This window comes from Pan troglodytes, chromosome 4, assembly GCF_028858775.2.
Source record: "Pan troglodytes isolate AG18354 chromosome 4, NHGRI_mPanTro3-v2.0_pri, whole genome shotgun sequence".
Classification (NCBI taxonomy): Eukaryota; Metazoa; Chordata; class Mammalia; order Primates; family Hominidae; genus Pan; species Pan troglodytes.
In genome coordinates this window covers 42,580,767-42,601,352 of record NC_072402.2, presented here as the reverse complement: position 1 = coordinate 42,601,352, position 20,586 = coordinate 42,580,767, and the positions used below count along the sequence as shown (strand labels likewise).

At 41.6% G+C, this 20,586-nt stretch overlaps 1 long non-coding RNA gene across 1 annotated transcript; it reads right to left on the bottom strand.

Annotated features, from left to right (window-relative positions):
* Positions 1–237: 237 nt before the first annotated feature.
* LOC134810011 (uncharacterized) lies at positions 238–19,007 on the bottom strand. The gene is made up of 5 exons (XR_010157071.1): positions 18,914–19,007; positions 17,924–17,986; positions 11,385–11,511; positions 7,571–7,663; positions 238–367 (listed from the first exon to the last, which is right to left on the bottom strand). It is a non-coding gene; the product is annotated as an uncharacterized LOC134810011 (long non-coding RNA).
* Between the last annotated feature and the right edge of the window lie 1,579 nt (positions 19,008–20,586).

Below are 20,586 nucleotides of genomic sequence, written 5' to 3'. Positions count from 1 at the left end.
CCCCAAAGACAAAAGCTCAAAAAGTATTTTTTATCATGAATTTAACTGAAAAGTACACATATTTCCATTCCAGAGAGGACTCCTCTTGTTGGGGGCTACCTTCAACACCAGACTCTCCTGAGTACATCTTTGCAGCTCTATAAACTTCTGGTATTTGTTCACATTGTCTAATAATTTCCTGGAAATAGACTTAGTATTTTTAGTTATAAGAAGAATTGAAAAATAATATTGCTGTTCTAGAAGAAGGCATTTATTTATTTTGCATTTGTACTTCACCCAGAGGCTGGCTGTGCAGACAAATCTCTCTGCTTGGGAACGACAGGGCTCTCTAAAGTAACTCTAGGGATGCAGCTGTCTACAAGTCACACTGAAAATGAAAAGTATGCTTATGAGGTCATGAGAAAGTCTTGTCATAAGTTGTAATTTTGTGTGTGTATTTAAAAGGTATTTGGTGACCAACCTTTTCTGTCACACACACGCACACACACACTATTGCCTGATGTCCAGGCTTAAACTGAGACTGAACTATCACCTGTCTGTTACGCATATGCAAACACACTGAAACCTCATTGTCTACACTCAGTGTGGCACTTCACCTGATACCACCATCTGACACCAGGCTGCAAGTCATAGGTTGCAGTCAGGTACATACACCCCTTTGCAAGAAGGCATTCTCAAAACCTTCCACTAGAGGCACGTGTGAGCACCTTTGCTAGAAAGCTTTGGTTGGCTAGCCTTCCAGAGCAGAAAAAACTGGGAAGGGCCTGAACCCAAAATTTACATAAAAGTAAATACAAATAATGAATGATTCCCTACTCTTCAGAGACATGCAAAATAGGAAAGAGAAAACTCTATCAGATTAGCAAACTACAAGAGGATGATGAACATGATGGTAGGAACTCAATTACACACTGCCTGTGGAACTGTAAAATTGTACAAACCTTTCAGCAAACAATTTGGCAAAACAGCTTGTACCTTAGTGTCCGTTCCCTTGAATCCTTTCATTCTAAGGTTCTATTTTATGGAAATAACCAGAAATATGAGCAAATATTTATGTTCAAAATGTTTGCGGCAGTTTTTTTTTAAGAAGCAAAAAAAAAATAGAAACATTCTAAATGCTCGGGATTAAATATATTATTCTCATGATGGAATATTTTGCAATCACTAAAGCGAGGTCCATGAACAGTTTTAATAACTTGAGAAAATCTTAAAGTTAAGAGAAAGGTTCAGATAGAACATTACATACAGTATTTTCTCAATAATTCAATGTACTAAACATGCAAAAGACTGGAAGAAAATACAATAAAATGTCAATTGATTAACTCTGGGTGAAATTATGGGTGGTTTTTATTTTGTTATTTATATTATATTTTTCTATGTTTTCCAAATTTTTCAGCCTGAGCAATTTCCAAAGTGCTGAGTTGAGACAGCTGAGGAGCACAATTAGTGTAAAAGAAAGACTACAGATGGAACAGTTCATATCATTTGAAGCATGATTATAGGAATAGACATCAAGAATTTAAAGCAAGCATAATACATATATCAAAGAGGGAGGGGACTTATTAGTAACATTAAGCAAGAGAAAGAAATAATTGTTTTAAACCTAGTGGAAACATTAAGTATGAAGAAAGTAATAAAATAAAGGGCAAATAGATGGAATACATAGCAGAATGTAGCACAACAGTGTGACTGTTGTCAATAATAATTAATTGTACATTTTTAAAATAACTAGAAGAGCATAGTTGAATTGTTAGTAACACAAAAGATAAAAGCTTGAAGGGATGGATACCTTATTCCCCATGATGGGATTATTATGCATTGCCTGCCTATATCAAAACATCTCATGTACCCCATAAATATATACACCTACTATGTACCCACAACAATTTTTAAAATTTCTTTTTGTTAAAAAAAAACCCCTCATCTGGAGCCACAACAATTTAATTTTTAAAAAACAAATATGAAGCAGAATAGATACAACTGAAGAATGGACTGGGTTTGAAGAGTTTGAGGAGCTCTTCCAAAAGCAGCAGGAAAAGACAAAATTCTGGCTCATGAAATCAATTTAGTGCATTTTGACCACAACTGAAGGAGAATAGAACAGAACAGAATGGGATGGGTTAGGATAGAAAACGTCACTGCACAGCACATAATAATGCTAAGAATAGTTTGTGAAAACTTTATTTCAGTTATTTTTATTTTTATACTTTTGTGCGTGTGTATGTATACTGAGTTTCTATGTAAAATGATCTCTTGGTTTGCTTGAGCCCAGAAGTTCGAGACCAGCCTGGGCAACATAAGAAGACCCCATCTGTACAAAAAATAATAATTAAAAATAAGTAAAATAATTTCTTAGTGTGGGTTACAATAAAAAAGTTTGAAAGCTCCTCTTTCATTTTATTTATTTTAGATCCAGGAGGTACATGTGCAGGGTTGTTACATGAGTATATTGCATGATACTGAGGTTTGTGCTTCTATTGAACCCATCACCCAAATAGTGAACATAGTACCTAATATGCGGTTTTTCAACCCTTGCCCTCTTCCCTAATTTTGGAGTCCCCAGTGTGTCTATTGTTCCCATCTTTGTGTCTATGTGTACCCCATGTTGAGCTCCCATTTATAAGTCAGAACATGTGGTATTTGGTTTTCTGTTTCTGCATTAATTCATTTAAGATAATGGCCTCCAGCTGCATCCATATTGCTGCAAAGGACATGATTTCATTCTTGTTCATGGCTGTGTAGTATTCCATGGTGTATATGCACCACATTTTCTTTATCCAGTCCACCACTGATGGGCACCTAGGTTGATTCCATGTCTGCTATGGTGAATAGTGCTGTGATAAATGTAGAAGTGCAGGTGTCCTTCTGATGGGATGATTTCTTTTCCTTTGGATATATACCCAGTAATGAGATTGCTGGGCTGAATGGTAATTCTATTTTTAGTTCTTTGAGAAATCTCCTAACTGTTTTCCACAGGGACTGAACTAATTTACATTTCCACCCACAGTGTCTAAGTGTTCCCTTTTCTCCACAACCCCGCCAATATCTGTTTGTCCCCATTGCTTTCATATCCTCTCTCCATATTCCATAGGCCCTCATAGTGTCATTCCTACTCCATACGCCACTGCTGTGGTAATCAGTGTGCTGTGGAGCAAACTGGCCATGGAAATTTTGGAAAAGATGAGGTACATCAAGAAAGCAGTTGACTTTATTGCAGCACTTTGAAATTTTTAGGTTTGTTTTGTACATTGTGACTCTTTCAGAGGACTATACATATGATGTAATATTTTCCAAATTTATTTTACTATGGGATACCAGTTTGGGAAATGGCATTCACTGAAATAATGTGATACAGACAGGGAGCAGTAGCTCACATCTGTAATCCCAGCACTTTGGAAGGCTGAGGCACGAGGATCGCTTGAGCTTGAGCTCAGGAGTTCAAGACCAGCCTGGGCAACATAGTGAAACCCCTGTCTCTTAAAAAAAAAAAAAAATTCCAAAAAGTTGTAGAGTTAACAGTGACTTTCTAATTTCCCAGATTTAAAATTCTTCTCATTCATTTACTTAACAAATATTTATTTTATTGAGTGTCTACTATGGGGCAAGTACTGTTCTAGGAACTTGGGATACATCAGTAAACAAATGGACAAAGGTCTTCGCCCTAAAAAGCTTTACATATTTAACAGGAGAAAGACCATAAGAAATAAGTAAACTGAATACCTTAATTAATTAATGATATCATATGTTAAAAGGTAATATTTACCATGTGGAAAAATATAGAACAGCAAAGGGGGCTGGAGGTGGTAGTGGCGGGGCAACATGGAAAGGACAGGTGGGTGGAAATTTTACACAGTGAGCAAAGACTAGAATAGTGCTACTGCTGGATATCTAGGGGGAAAGGATTCCAAGCAGGAGGAACAATTTGAGCAAAGGCATGAGTAATCTTAAATAAAAATCGTCTTAAAGACATGTTACAAACTATTATGTAATTATCCCCAAATGTAGTGGCTTAAAACTGTCATTTCATTATGCTAACACCTTTTGTGAGTCAGGAATTAACAAAGAGAATCAAAGGGTGAAAGTTGTTTAATTTATATCTCTACCAGTCAATGCTAGCTATCAGCTGGGATTGTCAGCTAGAACACCAACATGTGAACTTTTCCGGTGGCCTGGGCTTCCTCACAGACCAGTCTTCCAAGACAATCAGTGGAAGGTGTATTCCCTTTTATGACCTAGCCTAGGAAGTCACATAATGTCACTTCCACAGTAATTATAAGCTACCCAGATTTGAGAGGAGGGAAGTGTATTAGTTGGCTAGGGCTGCCATAACAAAGTACTGTAGACTGGTGGCCTGAATAAGAGAAATGTATTATCTCACAGTTCTGGAAGCTGGAAGTCCAAAATAAAGGGGTTGGTAGGGTTGGTTCCTTCTGAGGGCTGAGAGGAAGGATCTGCTCCAGGCCTCTCTCCTTGGCTCTCCTCTCTTCTCTCCCTGTCTCCTCACATCATCTTCCCGCTCTGTGTGTCTATGTCCATTTTTCCCCTTTTTAAAAGGACACCAGTCATACTGCATGAGGGCCCACCCTAATGAGTTCATTTTACTTGATTAACTGTGTAAAGACCGCATCTCTGATTAAGTTCACATTCTGAGGTACTGTAGGTTAGAACTTCAACATAAGAATTTTTGGAGAAACATAGTTTAACCCATAAAAGGAACATAGACCCAACTCTGAATGGGAGGAGTCTTCAAGTCACCATGTAAAAAGTGTGTGGGAGATGTGGGTACTGCCATCTTTGAAAAATATAGTTTGCCACATCATGACATAAAAAGTTTAATAATGAGGCTGGCTGCGGTGGCTCATGCCTGTAATCCCAACACTTTGGGAGGTCGAGGCAGGCAGATCACGAGGTCAGGAGTTTGAGACCAGCCTGGCCAATATGGTGAAACTCCATCTCTACTGAAAATACAAAAATTAGCCAGGTGTGGTGGCACATGCCTGTAGTCCCAGCTACTGGGGAGGCTGAGGCAGAAGAATCGCTTGAACACGGGAGGCAGAGGTTGCAGTGAGCCGAGATTGTGCCACTGCACTCCAGCCTGGGTAACAGAGGGAGATTCCATCTCAAAAAAAAAAAGTTTAATAATGAGGTCAGGCACAGTGGCACATGCCTGTACTCCAAGCTACTTGGGAGGCTGAGGCACAAGAATCGCTTGAACCCAGGAGGCAGAGGATGTAGCGAGATGAGATTGCACCACTGCACTCCAGCCTGGGTGACAGAGGAAGACCCTGTCTCAGAAAAAAAAAAAAAAGTGTAATATATGAAAGTCCATGATAACTTACACTGTAAAAATAAGCCCACAACATAATAAAACATAACTTGGGGGGAACTACTTTTATATGTTTTTTAAAAATTTTTATGGTAGGGTCTCACTCTGTCACCCAGGCTAGGGTTCAGTGGCATGATCATAGATCACTGCAGCCTCAGACTTCTGAGCTCAAGCAATCCTCCCACTTCAGCCTCCAAAGTAGGTGGGACTACAGGAACGTGCCATCACACTCGACTCATTTTCTTTTCTTTTTCTTTGTTTTTTTTTTTTTTTGTAAAGACAATGACTCACTATGTCTCCCAGACTGTGTTTTATATTTTTATAGTGAGCAAAAGCTCATATACCAACTGTCTGGTTCCAGACAAGACACCTGGAAAAATCTATGACTGACTCTTTCCCAAGGCAATTCAAGTCTGTGCTTCAAAAACCAGTGCTTTCCGCAAATCATTATTTTTGGCCCAAGGATTTGCTCTACTTTAAGATCTTCGCTAATTTACTTATTTGTAGTAGACATTCGCTATTAGTTGCTGTAGTTCAACCTTGACCAATCTTGTCTTCACTCAGAGGAATTCGTGCCTGTTAGTTTTATTTTATGTGCAAAGTAGATTAAACATGTATTATTATCAAATTTTAGGAGAAACAAATGTTAATAAGTACTTGCTATAACAATAAATATGATTATGCTTTATTTATTGCCATTATTGTTACTGCTTGAGATGAATCTTGTGCGAAATAAACTTTAAACCTGGGTGGGGCTCCCACCAAACCCAGAAAGGTATTGGTAACATCTTATTGCCCCAGTGCTTGCAGCAAATTTTCTGTAACATCAATCATTGAATAAAGATTACACAAAAGCCAATATCTTTTTGCCCTCTCTAAACCCTGAAATTTCCTTTTAAAAGTGAGTTGAAGAGATCCAGTTATCCTAGAATCCAATAGACTAATCTCCAATTGCCTTTGGAGTATTTATCACCCTTGCTGCTTCGATTTCCCTAGCCTCTTTTCACTGGTCAGCCTTCCCCCAAGTCCTGCTGCTCAGCTGGGATGCACACATCACCAGGCCAGGCTCACCACAGACCTACTGAATTAGAATCTCTACAGGTGGGGCTCAGGAATTTATTTTGCTTTGTTTGTTTTGTTGTTGTTGTTGTTTTTGGTTTTTTTGGAAGTTCCCCAGGTAATTTGGGTGATCATTTAAGTCTGATTACTACCAATCTGTGTGCTAAAGTTCAAGTTCCTTAGGCTTAGCATAAAAAGGGCCTCACCTCTGCTTGACTCTACAATTGCATCTCCTACTATTTTGCACGTCATGATTTACCTACCTGCAATATTGAACAACCAATAGCTCACAATGCTAGACATACTGTCTCCCTCCTCTGGGCCCTTGCCTGGAACACCCTTTGCATACTTTGACTACTGAACAACTTATTTTCCTTCCAAAATTCAGCCCTAGTGTCTGCTTCCAGAAAGCCTTCCCTGATGACCTCACCTCCACCTGCTCTGAATTCCGACTGCACCTCGTTCCACAGCAGTCAGCACCCAGTGTGGAAATATATTAATGAAACCGCCTTTACAAAATTATGACTGAGACAGTGAAAGAAATCTAACTTAACTAACTCCATCTTGCTTCTAACCCCCAAGCTATCCTTGTTCATTCCTAGGTGTAGGCTTAACTAACTTTGGGAGAAGTTAGTAAGGGTAATAGCCCTTTCCCAAAGCAGACCTCCTTCTTACCTGGGACTGGATTGCCTTTGTAGGACTAACATTAGCCACAAGATTAGAAATTATGGTTTAGGAGTCATGCAGCTGAAGGCTACAAGATTCTGACCTTCCCTAAACTGCTCCAAAGATCAGCGCTTGAGATATTTGGCAGACCCTGCACTTGATGGATCAGCTGGCCCCACACAGATCAATAAACTGGCTCATCTGATCTTGTGGCCTCCACCTAGGAACTGACTGAGCAAAACAAGACAGCTCCAATTCCTTATGATTTCATCTCTGACCAATCAGCACTCCTGGCTCACTGGCTTCCTCTCACCCACCAAGTTATCCTTAAAAACTCTGCTTCCCAAATGCTTGGGGAAACTGATTTAAGTAATAATAAAACTCTGGTCTCCCCGCCAGCCGGCTCTGTGTGAATTACTCTTTTTCTATTGCAATTCCCCTGTCTTAAGGAATTGGCTCTGTCTAGGCAGCAGGCAAGGTAAACCTCTTGGGCAGTTACATTAATACTTGCTCACCTACCTATCTCCTCTGCTAAAGTGTGATCTATTTGAAGGCAGGCTCCATGTCATCTTCACCTCAGCATTCTCAAAACCTAACCCAGTGATACAGGAGCTAGAATGAAATTATTTAGGCAGTTAGTGAGGGTAAAAGAGTCCTCGGCAAGATTTCCCTTTTAATAAAAAGCAGTCCCCAAATCATTTATTTTCTAACAAAGGGAAGCTGCAGACACAGATAAGCAAGCTGAAAGCTTGCATGGGTGAATGCCAGCAGCTGTGCCAGTAAGAAAAGGCTACCTGGGGGCCAGGCATGTTCAACATGGAGACTCCATTTTCCCTTTTCTTTGTCAACCACATGTGCAATAAAGAAGCAGGCAACATGGCGCTGGCCAGGTAGAGAACCCATTCAAATAATATAGATTATGGTGGGGTGGCCAGCTTCTTTGCCCGCTATGTAAATGGCACACCTGGTCCAACCAGTCTTTTGGGCCCTATGTAAATCAGATACTGCCTTCTCAAGAGTTTTTCTCTTTCTTTTGCCTGTTAAACCTCTGCTCTTAACCTCACTCCTTGTGTGTCCACATCCTTGATTTCCTTGGCATAAGGCAACAAACCTCAGGTATTACCCCAGACAAATGATGCCGCTTCACCAGGGCTGGATTGAATTAGAATAAACTGGTTTTATGGGAATATGCAGTGCGGTCCTTTATCAAGCAGTTTAAGTCTCCTTTGTAAGAGCCATTGGATATTATTGTACTCAACCAGGCTGCTGAGTGTTTTGTTACTCTGCAGGCCCTGAAGTGGTCAGGAAGATTTTCTTTCAGTGTTGAACACAGTACATGACCAGTTGCAGTGGCTCATGCTTATCATCCCAACACTTTGGGAGGCCAAGGCAGGTGGATTGCTTGAGCCCAGGAGTTCAAGACCAGCCTGGGCAACACAGCAAAACCCCATCTCTACAAAAAAACAGAGTCTCTTTCTGTCACCCAGGCTGGAGTGCAGTGTCACAATCTCGGCTCACTGCAGCCTCCACCTCCCAGGTTCAAGCGACTGTCCTGCCTCAGCCTCCCAAGTAGCTGGGATTACAGGCATGCACCACAATGCCCAGCTAATTTTTGTATTTTTAGTAGAGATGGGGTTTCACCATGTTGGCCAGGCTGGTCTCGAACTCCTGACCTCAAGGGATCCACCTGCCTTGGCCTCCTAAAGCACTGGGATTACAGGTATGAGCCACTGTGCCCGGCCTCATGTATTTCTTTATAGCAACACAAGAATGGACTAATACAGTGATCTAGACCAGCAGTTCTCAGTCCTGGTTGCAAATTAGAGTCACATGGGTAGCTTTTAAAGCTTATTCCTGCTAGGATAGGACCCCACCCCAAACATATTAAATTAGAATATCTGGGTGTGAAGCCTGGGCCAGCTTGCTTCCTTCTGCCCTTTATTTCTTCCTCTTTCCAGTTTCCCAGATTTTTCTAAAGTTCAGCCAGTGTTGGGGCTATTAATCTGGACTTGAGTGTACCCCTGTTATAATCTGTATTTCTGTTCCAACTAATAAACTTCTTCTTGTTCTGAATAACAACCAAAAAAAGAGATAATTACTTTGATGTTTTGAAAACTAGAGGAGAATGATCTACATAGTCTGGGTAAGAGTAGGGGCATGAGGGAAAATCAGGCTTCAGAGCAGATCCCCTAGAAACAGGAACAGACCTTCTCTAAAAATCACCTAGAGCAGCAGTGCTCAAGCAGTCTCTGGACCTGCAGCATCAGCATCACCTGGGAGCTTCCTGGGAATGGAAATTCTCAGGTCTCACTTCAGAAATTCTGAGGATGGATGCAATGGACTGAATGTTTGTGTCCCTGCCCAAAATTCATGTGTTAAAATCCTAACCTGGCTGGGCATGGTGGCTCACACCTGTAATTCCAGCACTTTGGGAGGCTGAGGCGGGTGGATCGTCTGAGGTAAGGAGTTCAAGACCAGCCTGGGCAACATGGTGAAACCCTGTCTCTACTAAAAATACAAAAATTAGCTGAGCATGGTGGCACGCACCTGTAGTCCCAGCTACTCAGGAGGCTGAGGCAGAAGAATCGCTTGAACCTGGGAGGCGGAGGTTGCAGTGAGGAGAGATCACTCTGCACTCCAGCCTAAGTGACAGAGAGAGACTCTGTCTCAAAAAAAAAAAAAAAAAAAAAAAAAATTCCTAATCTGAAATGTGATGGTATTAGGAGGTGGGGCCTTTGGGAGGTGATTAGGCCACAATGGTGGAACCCCCATGAATGGGATTAGTCCCCTTTTAAAAATGACCCCGGAGAGCTCTCTACACCTCTTTCCACCATGGAAGGATGGACACAAGGATAAGTTGGCCATCTGCAACCGAGAAGAACATCCTTATCAGAACCTGACCATGCTGGCACCCTAATCTCAGACTTCCAGCCTCCAGAACAGTGAGAATTAAACTTCTGTGCTTAATAAGCCACTGTGTCTACGGTTCTTTGTTATAGCAACCCAAACTAAGACTGTGGTGTTCCTGAATCTGTTTTTACCAAGCTCTGCAGGTGATTCTGATGCACTGATTGGAAGATAGCAGTGAGGAAATTAAGATCTTGATCTTCCTTTTCTGATGTTGATTCATCTCTATTTTTATTTTAAACACATCCTACCTATACTGCCTCCCAAAAGGAAGACTGTAGCAACAGCCGAAGCAGTAACATCAAAAGCTACGTGACTTACCGTCACGTGTCCAGTGTTAGATGGAACATTGTAAACTCCACCATTCCCTTCTGTGCATGCCTTTTGGGCCCTGACCTTTTTGTTTAAGCTTAGGTTTTGTGCCCCTAACATGACAGCCACAGTTGTAATCACCAAATTCTGACAGCCATGAGCATTTAGTAGCTACGCAGGGATGGTAATGCCAGACTGATGTGATTAAAATATGTTTTATGAGGCTTTTTTTGGCTCCTGTTCGCCCGTCTTTTGTTCTCCATTTCCTCACCAGATGAGGTCACATACTCTCCAATTTTCATGCAAGCCACAGTTTAGCCTGTGCAGCTGGGGAGCTGGATGGAGGTCATTCTGGATTCCACCCAGCAGTATTTTACCCTAAGCCAGAGCTTTCCTCTCAGCCTGGAGGCCAACGAAATAGGAAGCAGCTCAACTTTTTTTGCCAAGAACCCTTTATCACGGGTTAGCAAGAGCCTCAGACAGTGTGAAGCCTCAGAGCCTGTTCGGAATGGAGACCACACAAGAAATGTAGAATGCCACCTGTAGGATAAGTTTTTGAGAAAAACAATGGCTTGTTTTTCTCAAAAAAGGAAGGAAACCTACCTTTATTAAACATAGACTAATTCTCAGGATTTTACATACACAATTTTACTTAATCCCGACAACAACACTGTGAAGTTAGTGTTATTATTCCTACTTATAGAAATACAAACATTTGGCAGGGCGCGGTGGCTCACGCCTGTAATCCTAGCACGTTGGGAGGCCGAGGCGGGTGGATCACGAAGTCAGGAGATCGAGACCATCCTGGCTAACACGGTGAAACCCCGTCTCTACTAAAAATACAAAAAAAGTAGCCGGGCGTGGTGGCGGGCGCCCGTGGTCCCAGCTACTCGTGAGGCTGAGACAGGAGAATGGCGTGAACCCAGGAGGCGGAGCTTGCAGTGAGCCGAGATCGCGCCACTGCATTCCAGCCTGGGTGACAGAGCGAGACTTCATCTCAAATAAGAAAGAAAGAGAGAAAGAGAGAGAGAGAGAGAGAGAGAGAGAGAAGGAGGGAGGGAGGGAAGGAAGGCAAACATGCAGAAAACAAGTTGAGAATGATTGAACAACTTGCCTGAAACCCCACAGGTGATAAACTTTGATTCGTGCTCTCACTGTTACCCTGCCCTTCCCATTCAGCGTGCTGAACACACTGCACAGAAATGCCAGCCCAGCTTGTTTCTGCTACTGCATTGCCTTTCCTGATATAATGTTGAAAGTGAATGCAATTTTAAAAAGAAGCCAGTATAAATGTGTGCTGGGTTTTAAGAGTTGATTCTTGAGATGCTCTATAAAAATAAAAAGGTGAGCAAGGAAGAATTATGAAGGGAAACTTAGATGCAATGGCATCAGAAATGACAAGCACTCTCTTAGATCTGTTTCTCCCCTGCTCTCCTGCTGTCTAACTTCCTAACCCATCAAGAACTTTCATCAGATCTCCAGCTGGGATGGCCAAGACTGATACCACATCCAGCCTCTTTAGGGACATAAGGCTGTTTACCTGTGACTGTCCTACCCCTTTATTCCACACTCTAGCCTCAGTTTCCACCTGTGTGTGAACAATCTATCTAAGACTGGGAGAGTACCTTCTTCTGCACATTCTTGTCAATACTGAGAACTATATTCTCTTAAAATCTTTTCCATTAAATGGTAAAAATAAAAATCTCATGATTGTAATGTGCATGTCCTTTATTGATGTAGAGGTTGAATACCCACATATTTGAATTTTTTCCTTTGTGATTTCCCCATCCATATTTTTCACTCATCTTCTTTTGGGGAGTGATTCTTGATATATTAGAACTTGTTTTTGGCCAAGGGTATTAATCATCTGTCATGTGTGAACTCAAAAGCATCTGAGACAGGTCTCAATTAATTTAGAAGGTTTATTTTGCCAAAGTTAAGGCCACACCTGTGACACAGCCTCAAGAGGTCTTAACGATATGTGTCCAAGGTGGATGGGGTACAGTTTGCTTTTGTATATTTTAGGGAGACATGAGACATCAGCCAATACATGGAAGATATGCATTGGTTCTATCTGGGAAAGTGGGACAACTCAAAGTGGAGGCTTCCCGGTCATAGGTAGATTTAAAGATTTTCTGATTAGCAATTGGTTGAAAGAGTTAAGTTATCATCTAAAGACCTGGAATCAAAAGAAAGGAATATTTGGATTACAATAAGGGGTTGTAGAGGCCAGTGTTTTATCATGCAGATGAAGCCTCCAGATGGCAGGCTTCAGAGAGAATACATTGTAAATGTTTCTTATCAGACTTAAGGTCTGTGTTAATGTTAATGCTCGTTGGCTTTTCCTGAATTCCAGTAGGGAGGAGGGTATAAAGAGGCATGTCTGACTCCCCCTTCCCATGATGGCCTGAGCTAGGTTTTCAGGTTAATTTTGGAATGCCCTTGGCCAAAAGGAGGGGGTCTGTTCAGATTGTTAGGAAGCTTAGAATTTTTTCGGTTTACATATATATAAGCATATATTGTGTCCCAGCTTGTCTTTTGACTTTGGTTGTTTTTGCAGAACAGCAATTTTCATTGTATATGGTCAAATCTATGGTTCCTTCCTCCAGGGTCATTTTTAGAAAGACCTTCCCCATGCCAAACTTTTAAAAATATTTACCTATACCTTTTTGTATAGTTTTTATGTCTCGTTTTTTACATGCAATTTATCTGAAATAATTTTGTTGTAATGTATGGGAAAAGATTCTGAAGTTAGCTGGTAGCCAGTTGTTCTAACACCATTTATTGAACAAGACCTACTCTCCTCACCTATTTTAAAGTACCACATTTGCTGGGCACAGTAGCTCATGCCTGTAATCCTACCACTTTGGGAGACTGAGGCAGGTGGATTGCCTGACTCAGGAGTTGGAGACCAGCCTGGGCAACATGATGAAACCCCATCTCTACTAAAAAATACAAAAAAGTAGCTAGGCATGGTGGCACATGCCTGTAGTCCCAGCTACTCAGGAAACTGAGGCACAAGAATTGTTTGAACCCTGGAGGCAGAGGTTGCGGTGAGCCGAGATCATACCACTGTACTGCACTCTAGCCTGGGTGACAGAGCGAGATTCTGTCTTCCAAAAAAAAAAAAAAAGCCACCTTTATTCTATGCTCAATCTTCATATGCATTTTAGTTTCTTTCTAGGCTAGAGACTTTCACTGATCTATCTATTCTTGTGCTGATACCACACTGGTTTAACTTCTGAATTATTATTATTATTATTATTATTATTATTTTGAGACAGGCTCTTACTCTGTCACCCAGGCTGGAGTGCAGTGGCATGATCTTGACTCATTGCAACCTCTGGCTCCTAGGCTCAAACAATCCTCCTACCTCAGCCTCCCGAGTAGCTGGGACCACAGGCACATGCCACCACACCGGGCTACTTTTGTATATTTTGTAGAGATGGGGTTTTGCCATGTTGCCCAGGCTGGTCTCGAACTCCTGAGCTCATATGATCATCCCTCCTTGGCCTCCCAAAGTCCTGGGATTACAGGTGTGAGATACCATGCCCAGTCTAATTTGTGTAATTTTATAATATGTTTCAATATCTGCTAGAGCTGGTTCTCTAATGATTACCTAGTGGCTCCTGTTAACCTGGCACTTTGCTAGGCCCCAGAGATATAAAAAAAATTTGACCTAATCCCTGCCCTCAAAAGGCTACTAATCACATTTAGGTAAAGAACATCAACTAATAGGCGCATTAAGTCATGATCTCTGCTGTGGAGGAGGACTGAACTGGGTAGAGAGTATAGTAAATCTCCTAGGAGAAGGGGTGGAAATGAAAATAGCAAGAGGACTACAGTGCTTCACCACTGAGCCAAGTAGGTGGACTAATGGAGGCCCCATGCTAAACCATGCAGCATCATGACTGTATTAGTCAGGGCTCTCCAGAAAAACAGAGCAAGAATAGGTGTGTGTGTGTGTGTGTGTGTGTGTAGAGAGAGAGAGGGAGAGAAAGAGAGAGAAAGAATATGAGAGAATGAGATATATTAGAAGGAATTGGCTCATTTAACTGTGGAGGCTGAGACATCCCACAATCTGCCAATTGCAAGTTGGAGACCCAGGAAAGCCAGTGACATAAATTCCAATTTGAGTGCAAAGGCCTGAAGACCTGGAGTGCTGATGGTGTAAGTACCAGTCCAAGGGCAGAAGAAGACTGATGTCTCAGCTCCAACAGGCAGAGAGAGAGTTCAATTTTCCTTCACTTTTTTTTTTTATTATACTTTAAGTTTTAGGGTACATGTGCACAATGTGCAGGTTAGTTACATATGTATACATGTGCCATGCTGGTGTGCTGCACCCATTAACTCATCATTTAGCATTAGGTATATCTCCTAATGCTATCCCTCCCCCCTCCCCCCACCCCACAACAGTCCCCAGAGTGTGATGTTCCTATTCCTGTGTCCATGTGTTCTCATTGTTCAATTCCCATCTGTGAGTGAGAACATGCAATGTTTGGTTTTTTGTCCTTGCGATAGTTTACTGAGAATGATGATTTCCAATTTCATCCATGTCCCTACAAAGAACATGAACTCATCATTTTTTATGGCTGCATAGTATTCCATGGTGTATATGTGCCACATTTTCTTAATCCAGTCTATCACTGTTGGACATTTGGATTGGTTCCAAGTCTTTGCTATTGTGAATAGTGCTGCAATAAACATACGTGTGCATGTGTCTTTATAGCAGCATGATTTATAGTCCTTTGGGATTGCTGGGTCAAATGGTATTTCTAGTTCTAGATCCCTGAGAAATCGCCACACTGACTTCCACAATGGTTGAACTAGTTTACAGTCCCACCAACAGTGTAAAAGTGTTCCTATTTCTCCACATCCTCTCCAGCACCTGTTGTTTCCTGACTTTTTAATGATTGCCATTCTAACTGGTGTGAGATGGTATCTCATTGTGGTTTTGATTTGCATTTCTCTAATGGCCAGTGATGATGAGCATTTTTTCATGTGTCTTTTGGCTGCATAAATGTCTTCTTTTGAGAAGAGTCTGTTCATATCCTTTGCCCACTTTTTGATGGGGTTGTTTGTTTTTTTCTTGTAAATTTGTTTGAGTTCATTGTAGATTCTGGATATTAGTCCTTTGTCAGATGAGTAGGTTGCGAAAATTTTCTCCCATTTTGTAGGTTGCCTGTTCACTCTGATGGTAGTTTCTTTTGCTGTACAGAAGCTCATTAGTTTAATTAGATCCCACTTGTCAATTTTGGTTTTTGTTGCCATTGCTTTTGGTGTTTTAGACATGAAGTCCTTGCCCATGCCTATGTCCTGAATGGTAATGCCTAGGTTTTCTTCTAGGGTTTTTATGGTTTTAGGTCTAACATTTAAGTCTTTAATTCACCTTGAATTAATTTTTGTATAAGGTGTAAGGAAGGGATCCAGTTTCAGCTTTCTACATATGGCTAGCCAGTTTTCCCAGCACCATTTATTAAATAGGGAATCCTTTCCCCATTGCTTGTTTTTCTCAGATTTGTCAAAGATCAGATAGTTGTAGATATGCGGTGTAATTTCTGAGGGCTCTGTTCTGTTCCATTGATCTATATCTCTGTTTTGGTACCAGTACCATGCTGTTTTGGTTACTGTAGCCTTGTAGTATAGTTTGAAGTCAGGTAGCGTGATGCCTCCAGCTTTGTTCTTTTGGCTTAGCATTGACTTGGTGATGGCACCGTGTCCGAGAGCGTGAAGAGGCCTGGAGCTAGCAAACAAGACATAAGGCTTATGAGGACTTATGAATGGGGTGGTCCCATGGCCCATGAGGACTTACAAAGAGGGGCGGTCCTATGGCCTGTGAGGACTTACATACAGGGGCGGTCCCGTGGCCTGTGAGGACTTACACACAGGGTCGGTCCTGTGGCCTGTGAGGATTACAAACAGGAGTGGTCCTATGGCCTATGAGAACTTACACACAGGGCCGGTCCTGTGACAGCAGGTGGACAGGAGAACCACTATTGTTTGTAAAAAGCATGCAGTTTATATAGCATTTTCACTTAGCACCCTCCACCTAGCAATCTCTATTTGACACAAAACAAAGGGCCTCAATCCCCTATATGGCCTGCATTTTAAGGGATAGGCCAGGGGTTTGGATGTCCCTTACAGATAAGGAGTGATTCTCTCGATTGGCCACTCCCGGATTCCTTAGCTTGGGACTTCAAATCCACATTCTTCTTAGACCATGGGGTCATTCTCAGAGTATGCCTCATTTATGGCTGTCAGGTACCTCTGCCATATACACCTCCGCAGTCTTGTGAGGTGGGCAGATATCAGAAATTTCACTGGAAGTGTAAATAGATGTTTTCATCGAAATGTAAATGGATGTGATTCATCTAGAGCGCTGGTGACTGAGCCAAGTTAAGTTTCAGATTCCTGGACCACTTCTTTATCATACTCTATGGCTTACCAAGTAGGCCTGATTTTCTGTTCAATAAAGTCCTAACAGTACTATTTACCCTATCTGTCATGTATTATAGTATTTCTAGGAGAATATACATCTGGAATTCTATGATACCTCAGCTCCCACCCTCCCCTTCCACCACTATAATGAAGTGGGGGATCATCTCTCTTTATATCCCTCCATCCAACACACACCTACATAGAGAAGGGAGGAGACTACGGTAAGACTGGGGTGAAGATCTGGATGGAGACCCAAAAAATGGAGCAGAGAGGAAATGAGCCTCTTTGGGATGAAGGTTCCAGGAGTTGCCGACTGTCAGGATTTCCTGCTAATGAATCTCCAAGCTGCCTCTCAGTCACCCAGCCCACCCACTTCCTTTACCATTGCCACTCTTAGTAGCTATTTTTCTTTTATTTTCTTTCCTTTTCTTTTGTTTTCCTTTCTCTTCTTTTTTCTTTTCTCTTCTTTTTGAAAGAGGATCTCACTCTGTCACCCAGGCTGGAGTGTAGTGACATGATCATGGCTCACTGCAGCCTCAACCTCCTTGGGCTCAGGTGATCCTCCCGCCTCAGCCTCCTGAGTTGCTGGGATTACATGTGCATGCTACCATGCTCGGCTAATTTTTGTATTTTTTGGTAGAGGTGGGGTTTCGCCATGTTGCCCAGGCTGGCCTCCAACTCCTAGGCTCAAGGATCCGCCCATCTCAGCCTATCAAAGTGTTGGTATTACAGGCTTGAGCCACAGCAGCTGGCCCTTAGTAACTTCTGAACAGAATTTCTCTCCTCTTTGGGCCAGTGAAGAAGAGAATTCAGACTCAGCGTTCCGCCTCCGCAGACATACCTTTTAAAAACACACACACATCCTTAAGGTATTTTTTTAGCTTTTAAGGGTCTGTATTGCCAGTAACAACAGAGAAGGGGGCAGGGACTGAAAAGGCAAAAAGGCTCCACCCGGCACTCCCCTCTTTTGCTATTTCATTTAGATATTACAGAGAAGGAAGGAAGACATTTTCCCCACCCCTGGGTTTTCTTTGGGACTATCTGGGACAGAAGATCTCTCTGCAGCTCTTGTAGACCTGAGCATTTCATTTCTAGAGCTGAGATGTCAGGAGAGGAGTCTGGGACAAATGTGAGGAAATGGGATGAATGTTGCCAAGACTAATATTAGGGGTGGGTGGGGACCGAGAACAGCTGTAAGGCAATGTTCTTCCCTACCTTAGCCTCCAGAGCTCATGCTGGACCAGCTGGAGGATGTGAAAATCCAGAGGAGGTGGGGATCTGGGCCAAAGAAAGGGCAAGAAAGAAGGGAGATCTCAAGTCAAGCAATTGGAAGGCAAGGGAGGTTCCCATAGTGGACTCTGGGGCAGGAGAGATGGAAGGGTTGGGCATTTGGGCTCTCACACATGTGTGTGGGGGTGGGGAGTATGGGGGTGCAGTTAAGGGACCTAGGTAACTGAGCAAAATTGGGCCTGTAAGGCCAATTGCAAAGCTCGCTTCTGCATGTAATGTGTGTACCATCTGTCTCTCCATGCCACTAGGAGCACTAATAAATGTTACATGTAGAAACTTTTGCACTAGCTTGTACATTAAAATTCCATATGCCAATTGACTGGACTACATGTGCACATCTGTCAAAAACAGGTCTCTTAGGCCCAATTTAGGACATTCCAAAGCAGCTTTATAACTGCTTCAGCCTCCAAATGGTATGAATTAACTCTCATAAGCCAAGTCAATTCTCACTGAGTAAAGGATTCGGCCAAATGTCCAAAAAATTCAAGTCAAAAACACTCTCTTCCCTTTATTATAGAGAATATCAGTAGTAAGATCTTTTTTCCCCCAAAATTGTGCTGCTCATTGACTCCGTGTTTGATGTCATACTGTTAACATATGTTAATATGGTCAAAATGATAAAATGCTTTATTGTATTATGGGCATGAAAAGGACCATATTTTGCATTTTTACAAAATTCTGTTTTTCCAGTTATATTTACAATTTACAGTGTATGCTGATATATATTAAGTGGTTAAATCTCAGGTGCCAAGTGTATTTTATTTTGAAAAAGTAAATATGTATAACTCCCAAGACAACTTGTTTAGACCCATTCTCTCCCGGCAATGGAAGATGCATAAAGAAGAATATAATCCTCCCTTTTAAGGTAAAGCTTAGATTTACACTTCACATGCCCAAACTCAGCACATATGTTACCTCTAGGAACTGGAAATTTTGCTTCTTTTCCTCATACTGATTTTTTTGTTTCTGTTCTTATTAACTTTTATGAAAATATCTTTAGAAAAGGAAGTATAAATACATGAAAGAATAAACATATTGGATGATAGAATCAGAATCTTTAAATATCTCAACATGATGGAATGATGGGGAGATTCTAATAACGAAATGTAACAAGTATGAATGCCAGTCACACCTATGTTCCAGGAGCAATTCATCACAACAGCAGGATATGTAAGGAAAGGCTTAGGGATTTCAGTTCACTACGCATAGACCTTTTTTTTTTTTTCTTTTTGAGACAGGGTCTTGCTCTATTACCCAGGCTGGAGTGCAGTGGTGCAATCATGGCTCACTCCCAGCCTTGATCTCTCAAGCTCAAGCACTCTTCCCACCTCAGCCTCCCTAGTAGCTGGGACTACAGCCATGCACCACCAAATCTGGATAATTTTTAAATTTTTTGTAGAGAAGGGGTCTCACTGTGTTGCCCAGGTTGATCATGAACTCCTGGCTTCAAGTGATCCTCTGGCCTCAGCCTCCCAAAGTGCTAGGATTACAGGTGAGAGCCACCACACCTGGCCCACTACTAACAGACTTTAGAGAGCCATTCAGGCTACTCCTCACCCCATGCAATCTTAGACTGTGTTACTAGATAAATGCTGTCTAAAACAGGGGAAGAGATAACCTTTTTCTCCACTTTGTGTCAGAATACTATATTCAAATCTGGACACCTCATTTCAACAACAGATTGCAGGGATCCAAACAAAGAAACCAGCTTGGTGATCAAAACAGTGCCTGCCCCTCAAGGACTCCCAACTCAGTGGGGTTGGTATTGACATAGCAGATACACAAAATGTATTCTAGATTGGTACCAAAACTATGGTGAGTAGATGGCTGTGACTGGGGGACTTCTCAATTGATTGCTCAGTCCATTAGAGGTGGCCTTTTTGTGCCTATTGGCTGTTATCAGCTGCCTTGAGTATATTGTCTATATTTGATCCTCAGTATTTTTGTGTGCGACTTGAGCTTTGAGAATTAAATTAAAATGATATATATTTTACTATTTAATCCTACAAAAGTTATTCAACTATCAATAAATATGTCAAGTGCTGAAAAGAAAAAATATCAACAATATCGGAATAAATAATGACTATCTAGTTATTTTCTCAGTTGGGCCTAGTGGCTCATGCCTGTAATCTCAACACTTTGGGAGGCCAAAGCACAAGGATTGCTTGAGGCCAGGAATTCAAGACCAGCATATGCAACATAGCGAGACCCCCAACTCTACAAAAAATAGAAAAATTGGCCAGGTGTGGTGGTTCAAGCCTGTATTCCTAGCTGCTTGGGAGGCTGAGGCAAGAAGATCACTTGAGCCCAGGAGTTTGAGGCTGTAGTGAGCTATGATTATACCACTACACTCCAGCTACCCTGCCTCTTAAAAAAAAAAAAGTTATTTTTTCATATGAAGCAAAAGTTAAACATTCATGTTTAGAAAATCAGTTATTTTCAACTGTTGCTTTTGCTAGAAAAGTACCAGTTTTGAATTTTTTTTTTTTTTTTTTTTTTTTTTTTTTTTTTTTTTTTTTAGATGGAGTCTTTCCCTGTCACCCAGGCTGGAGTGCAGTGGCATGATCTCGGCTCACTGCAACCTCCCC